General features: G+C 41.2%; 1 pseudogene; it reads right to left on the reverse strand.

Moving 5' to 3' along the window:
• Positions 1-3,126: 3,126 nt before the first annotated feature.
• Positions 3,127-4,487, reverse strand: LOC102413050 (annotated as a pseudogene).
• Positions 4,488-7,480: the final 2,993 nt, after the last annotated feature.

A 7,480-nucleotide genomic window follows, 5' to 3' on the forward strand; every position in this document is an offset into this window, starting at 1 on the left:
AGTACCCCAAAGCTCTACTCATTTCCAGTACAAGCACACTTATTTTTCTAATTAATTTTTATTGGAGTATAGTTAATTTACAATATTGTGTTAGTTTCTGATGAACAGCAAAGTGAATCAGTTATACATATACACATATTTTTTAGATTCTTTTTCCATATAGGTCCTTACAGAGTATTAAACAGGGTTTCCTGTGCTACAGTAGGTTCTTATTAGTTATCTATTTTATACATAGTAATATGTATATGTCAATCTCAATCTTTCAATTTATCCCTCCTCCCTTGTCCCCTGGTAACTGTAAGTTTGTTTTCTACATCTGTGACTCTATTTCTGTTTTGTAAGTAGGGGCATTTGTGCCATTTTTTAAAGATTCTGCATATAAACAATATTGTATATTTGTCTTTCTCTGTCTGACTTACTTGGTCTGACAATCTCTAGGTCCATCCATGTCACTTCAAATGGCATTATTCATTTATGGCTGAGTAATATTTCACTTTATATATGTATCACATCTTCTTTATTTTTTCCTCCATTGATGGACATTTAGGTTGCTTCCATGTCCTGTCTATTGTAGATAGTGCTGCAATGAACATTGGAATACATGCATCTTTTCAAATTATGATTTTCTCTTAATATGCCCAGGAGTGGGATTGCTGAATCATGTATACATGCATACTCAGTTGCTTCAGTCATGTGTGACTCTATGGGCTGTAAGCCTCCAGTCTCCTCTGTCCGTGAGATTCTCAAGGCAAGAATACTGGAGTGAGCTGCCATGCCCTCCTCCAGGGGAATCGTCCTGACCCAGGGACCGAACCCACATCTCTTATGTCTCTTGCATTGGCAGATGGGTTCTTGACCATTTTTCAAATCTTTTAGTCAAACAATACCTTGCCTAACTTATCAGTTCTTTCTATAGGTCAAAGAAGTAGAAATGAAGACTAAGTAATTAACAAATGACCAGATTTCTTCACTAGCTTCCCCTTAAGTCATCTCCTGAACAAACTGTGTGAACCAGATAACATCTAGAGGAAGACTGGAAGAGGTCCACCAGGCTGCACCAGTGAGGGGATGGCAAGGGCTCTGACCTTCATCTCAGTAATTAACTGAGGCTACTTCTTTTCCTTTAACAGTGCATGGCCAAGCAGAATGTTGGTAGCAAAGGGAAGGTACCTTTAGTAAGAATGTCAGATTGCTGGTATTATGAATAAAAGTACCTTTCTTTGCTACCAACATTTGTGAGTATGTAATTGATTTTGTAAGTGGCGAGCAGCAGGACCCCTATTTAATAATAGGTATACCACATTTTGTTTATGCATTCATCATTGATGAACAATTGCATTTTTTTTCCTTTTCTTTTTTTTTAGCATTATGGGAATTTTATTTGGAAGTGAACTTTTGACTATTGATACAAATGCCAAGAGATACTACACAAAGCATCCACAGGAATGTTTTCATCTTTTTTGAATTGTTCACAAACATTTCCTACACAATCCAACATACAACAGAGAAATGGTACATCTTTTTCTTTCAATTTGCATATAATGGAAAATGGAGATCAGCCCTGGGATTTCTTTGGAAGGAATGATGCTAAAGCTGAAACTCCAGTACTTTGGCCACCTCATGCGAAGAGTTGACTCATTGGAAAGGACTCTGATGCTGGGAGGGATTGGGGGCAGGAGGAGAAGAGGACGACAGAGGATGAGATGGCTGGATGGCATCACTGACTCGATGGACGTGGGTCTCAGTAAACTCTGGGAGTTGGTGACGGACAGGGAGGCCTGGCGTGCTGCGATTCATGGGGCCATGACTGATGGACTGATCTGATTTTTATATATATATATATATTTTTTTTTTTACAAAGCTAAATTAATAGACACTACCAAACTGACAGTTTAAGTCTATAGGTGAGAAATTATCTAATAAAAATAATCAGAATTTATTTAGAATCAGTCACTTCCATAACCAAGTATTATTCTGATTAGTAAAACTTGCCATTAAGCTTCTTGTATATGCTTATACTCCAGCAACCCTCTGGAGCCCTCTGAGATATGCCCTTGAACTCTCTGCTAGAGACCCTTCTAGTAACCCTTGAATCACCACTTACAGACCTCCTGCCTTACTGAGAGTGGAGAAGGAAATGGCAACCCACTCCAGTATTCTTGCCTGGAGAATTTCATGGACAGAGGAGCCTAGGGAGCTACAGTCCATGGGGTCACAAAGACTCAGACACGACTAAGTGACTAACACTACCCCTACTACTACTATATGCTTATACCACTATTCCACTGGTTGTGTTGCTCCCCAGTTTGTTCTTCACAATTGCAAACAGAAAATTGCTGAAGGTAGAGTCAAGCATTTTTTTTTTAAAAGAAAAATCCCCAGCTTATTATAAATATTAATTTGTGGGGCAATTTCCTTCCAAGCAATGGACTTTCAAATCATTAAGAATCACCAGAACTGAGTATGTTAAGATATTTTTCTTAACTCCAAGAAGAAATGCCATTTATCTATATCCAACAGAGGACTGAAAATCAAACTTAATATTCCATTTGGGAGTAGGTTGGGGGAAATTCAGTCATTTGAAAAATGATCATCTTAAAAAAAATGACCACCCAAAATAGGTTCACTAAATTTATTTTTAAAATCATAAAATGTTTCTTACAAAAGAGCATTACATTCTGCACTCGGGTCTGAACAGATGCCAGTATATAGACTACTGTTACTTTTCCTCCCTGTCCCACCACCTCAAATGTTATAGTAACCACAAAGCAAAGTGTTTACAATAATTACATGGGGTGACTTCTTGAAACCACCAACAATGAACAAAAATTAAAATTCACTCACTCTGCTGCTGTTTCAAAACTTCAGTGTTAGTTTTTGCACACCCTCCCCCACACCCAACTCTGTTTGTAAGGAACTAAAGCATTGCATCTGGTGAACAGCAAAGATTTCACTACACCTCAAATGCAGAACACCTATGAAGCAGAGGAATGTTGGCTTTTTAAACAGAAGAAGATTTAAAAAAAAGGAAAAAAAAGCAGGACTCCTTCAGTTCTTCACTAGTCTTAGAAAACTTTTCAGAAGACTGCTTAACACTATAAAAAATAAAAATACATATATCTTGCATTAGAATCCTCCGCTATGTGCATACTGCTTCACACTGACTGTTCTGCAGCAAATACTGTGCATTCTGTATCTGGGCTTGTGTTCCTGTAATGGTAATGATCTGCTCTTCAGATCCTTCAAAAGGCTCATCAATTTTAATCGAAGCTCCTGACTCACAACGGATTTGTTTGATGCACCGTTGCCAAGAATAGATCCAGTCAAATATTTGGGAATAGTTACTTGTGTAGTAATAATAAGTCCACAAAGATCACCATATGAGCCACAACCCCCTGCATAGGAATAATCATATCCAGAACCACCCTGTGGTTCATAAGCCATCTGATGGGCTCCATGTATCTATGGCAGGGTCCCAGGTTTCATCAGCACTGAAACCAACCATGCCATCGTATCGGTCTCCAGCCCTTCCTCTTCTGTCACAGGCCATCAGATCTCCTCCTCTAGGTGGTGGTGGTGGTAGTGGAAGAGGAAGATTCTGAGCTCTACTACCATCTCTGCCTCCTCATCTGGGGGATGGTGTAGGAGGTCCTCAATGAGGGCTCATATCATCATAATCTTTTCTGAAAGGAGGCACTGAACACCCACCCCAACCAGGCGGCATTCTGCCAAAATCACCTCTTCCCTGCATGGGAAAGACCACAGGACATCCACGGCGGCCATCACACATCATTGTAAAGCCACCATTTGGTTTCATCATAAAAATTGGGATCATAAGACTGAGCCTGTCCTTTGATAGGAAACTCTGATATAATATCAAGGATGATTTTTATGCACTCTACAACTCTATCAGGTTTTCCTCCGATAAGAACGACTCTGTCAATATATTGAGGACAACAAATCAGGAAAAGCTTGATTGTTGTCTGAAGTGCTTTGATTTTATCAGCTTTGACTCCAGTAATTCCTCCTGCCAGACTCGGATGAATCAGCAATCTCAACTTGCAGTCAAAGTCGCTTCCTTTATAGTGTTGGTAATTTAAGCATTCAACAGCATCAGATTCGAGCGAGAGCTGGCTAGTTGCAGTGGGTAATGGCAACTGCAGGCCCTCTTCCAAGGTAGGGATGATTTTCTTTAGAATTTCTCCTATTGTTTCAGTATCAGCTTTGATATTCAATATGCACTCGCTGTCTGTGACTGAAACTCTGGCATTGTAGTCTGTATGGAGAGCCTTAATATTCTTGCCTCCTTTTCCAATCACTGCCCCAGCATTCTTGCTCTGAAGCAGAATGCATAATTCAACCATCTCATCAGTGTTTTTAGATCTTTTAAAAGCTTGTTCCTCTTCCATATCTTCAGCAGGGCATTTACCAAATTTGCCATTGGTTTTGATGTTGGGAAAGGTTCCCTCTGGCTGTTCAATTTCCATTTTCTTGTATTCAAGGGATAAACTAATCTATAGGCCGCAAATAAGCGGGAAGTAGGCAAGATGGCGATGTTGGTGCAGCAGAGAAACAAAGGATAATGGCGTCTGCAGTGTTTTTGCCTGAAGCTCCCTCCTCTTTTCGCCTCCATTTTTTTATTATTATTATGAATAATGCTACTATAAGTATTCATTTATGAATCTTTGTGTTGACATATGCTTTTATTTTTCTTGGGCAGATACCTAGGAGTGGAATTGCTTTGGCATCTGGTAAATTTGTGTTCTAATTTTCAAGAAACTACCCTAATCCTTTCCAGGAGGGTCGTGCTGTTTTAAAACCCACCACTTAGGAGAGAGGGATGGAACAGACCTTTCCATAGCACCTTCAGGGGCATCATGGCCCTTGTCTACACTAGGCAAACCTTTGAGAAATAAATCTCCAAACCTTTGAGAAATAAATCTCCAAACCTTTGAGAAATAAATTTCTATTGTTTTAAGCCATTCAGTCCTGTTGGTTTTAAAATTAACCCAAGGAAACTAACACAAAAGGGGAGACCACATGGGTCAGGCGACTGTTTATTAAATGGTAGCTCTGATGGTATATTTGTATGCTAATAGAAACGCCTCAGGAGAAAAGAAAGTCTGAATATATAAAGAAGAGGAGCTTCAGTGTCTGCTCTGACAGGAAAAAATACTTGGAGATCATCATTCTGTCCTTACAAGATAAAGGTCAATCTAAAAATAAGCAAAGTTTCTTGGAATCATCAAAGAACTGAGGTCACAAGGTAAACGACCCCCCTGAAATCTGTAGAGCTGGACAAATCCAATTCTCACTGAGATCTGCTTACCTAGAATGGAAGCCACTGGAACCACGGCTGGTGAGAACACGGAAACGATCATTTTTCTGAACTGCGGGAGGCTGGATGTGCATTAGTATGCAAGACAAAACTCTTGAGTGACACAGTCTGAGGAGGTAACATCAAAATTCCATAAGTTTTACTTCCAGGAGCGCCATCAGGTTCACATAGTGAGGGCCCAAAAAAGATCTCTTCCTGTCTCTGTCAAGCAGAGAGGAAGCAGTAATCATTTGAAATATACCAGCTCTATCAGTTTTTAATAAGAAAATCTCACTCTCCAGGAGGAGTCTTTATCAGGGCAGTATCTCACCTTTCCTGGACCCCATTTTCCTAAATGAGGCTTCTAATCTCATCACAGAGGGTAAGTTTTAGAAACATTTGTGAAGGTCACAACTGAGAGACAGAGGCTCTCAATCTTAAAAGACTAAGATTTAATCATAAGATTTGAGAACTCTTTCCTTACCCCATAGCTTATCATAACATCAACAACAATTCCAGTAGGAAAGTGGGTTACAGCTGGAAGAGTTGCAAGATACAAATTGTAAAGTGGTATGCTCTGGGAAACTCAAAGGCAACAGAAGTGAGGACACAGCAGGAAATTGAGGCTCTGGCATATACAGCTATGGCAAATGTTAAATACAGCCTGTCAGGTAGTTAGATTGAGAAAAAGGAGTCCAGAATGGCAGTGAATAAAAGACAGGGGAAAGCCCTCAAAAATAGAACAAAGGAAGGTCCGAGAACGGGAGTGAGGACCTCAGGTAGAGCAAACAGCACTCCTGGCTAGCCCAATTTACATAAGGCAGTCCCAGGGGAAGGAGAAAAAAATATATATATATAACAAGAGGAGCCAAAGGGCCAGGGGTCGCTCTCTCTCCTGTGCGCACACGCTCTCTGTCTCTGTCTCTCTCTTCTCTTTGTGTCTTTTGGATCAGCATGCCCTCATTCCTCGAGGATGTATTTGCCTTTATTTTCTAAATAAAACTGATCTGTCCAAGAACTATAACACGGGCTGTCCAAGAGCTGTGACGCGCCAAGGGCTTTAGTCTGTCGCTTCAAATCTTTGTTGTGATGAGACAGAACAGAGGAGATTACACTCCCCCGACATCTATGGTGCCATGACTCCGATTTAAGCTGGCTGAAACAACCTCAGCATGGCCCCTGCAAGGAAGAGGCCAAACACAGCAGAAGCCCCACTTGGCAAAAGCTCCTGATATGGAAACCGAATGTGAAGAAAACCCGGTGCAGGGGAAATAACAAGAAGTCCAGCATGCTGGAAATCAGGACAGTGGAAAAATGAACTCAGCAGAAAGCTCATGTGGTTCAGTCTCAGATTCCAGAAGACCTCTGGTTAAGGGAGGAGGTCTATGGCTGCTCCTATGGCTGGAGGGACATATGCCAAACGAAATCTTAATTCCTTTACAATCTCTCATTTTTTGTTTCCTCGAATCCCTCCGTGAACAGGCAGGAGGCAGTGGGTGCAATTGAGGGACTCTGGAGAGGCTACTCCTTGTTATGTCCCGAAGGCGCTATCTGCTGAGCCCCAGTAGCTGTTCCACAAGCCGGTGGGGGTTCTTCTGTCCTTACTCTTCTTTGTGCCAAGGATCAGACCAATGAAAACTGTAAGCACAGGTCAGGTATTTAACAGAATTCCCGCAGGCTATGAAGGGGATTTCTTGACATGTTTTTTCCACTGCTTTTCCCTTCCGTCCTTCAGCTCTCTCCCAGGACTTGAGCCCGACCAAAACCCATGGTACCTGGCTTCAGGACCTAATGAAGCTTAGGCTCTGATGTCTCATTGCAAAAATTCAGTGATAGACAAAGCGATAGGTAAGAGGTGGATTTGTTAGGATTCAGAGAGAAACACACTCTGCAGCGTGTGGGCTATTGCAGAGGGCAAATGTTTCCACCATGGAATGTGGTGTGGCTAGGTTTTGCTTTTGGGGTGAATTCATATGCTAATGAGTGGGGGGATCATCCCAACCATTGGGGAACCACTCACCCCTCCATTTTTTGACAGTGCCTTGGAGTTGTCCTGCCACCTCTGGGTGTCATTTAGCTTACAGATTGGGGATTGAGGTTTACTTGAATTTGACTTGTCATCTTGGACCCAATTGATTTTGACTGGTTTAGGTTGTGCCCTTG

This window comes from Bubalus bubalis, chromosome 7 (assembly GCF_019923935.1).
Source record: "Bubalus bubalis isolate 160015118507 breed Murrah chromosome 7, NDDB_SH_1, whole genome shotgun sequence".
Taxonomy (NCBI): domain Eukaryota; kingdom Metazoa; phylum Chordata; class Mammalia; order Artiodactyla; family Bovidae; genus Bubalus; species Bubalus bubalis.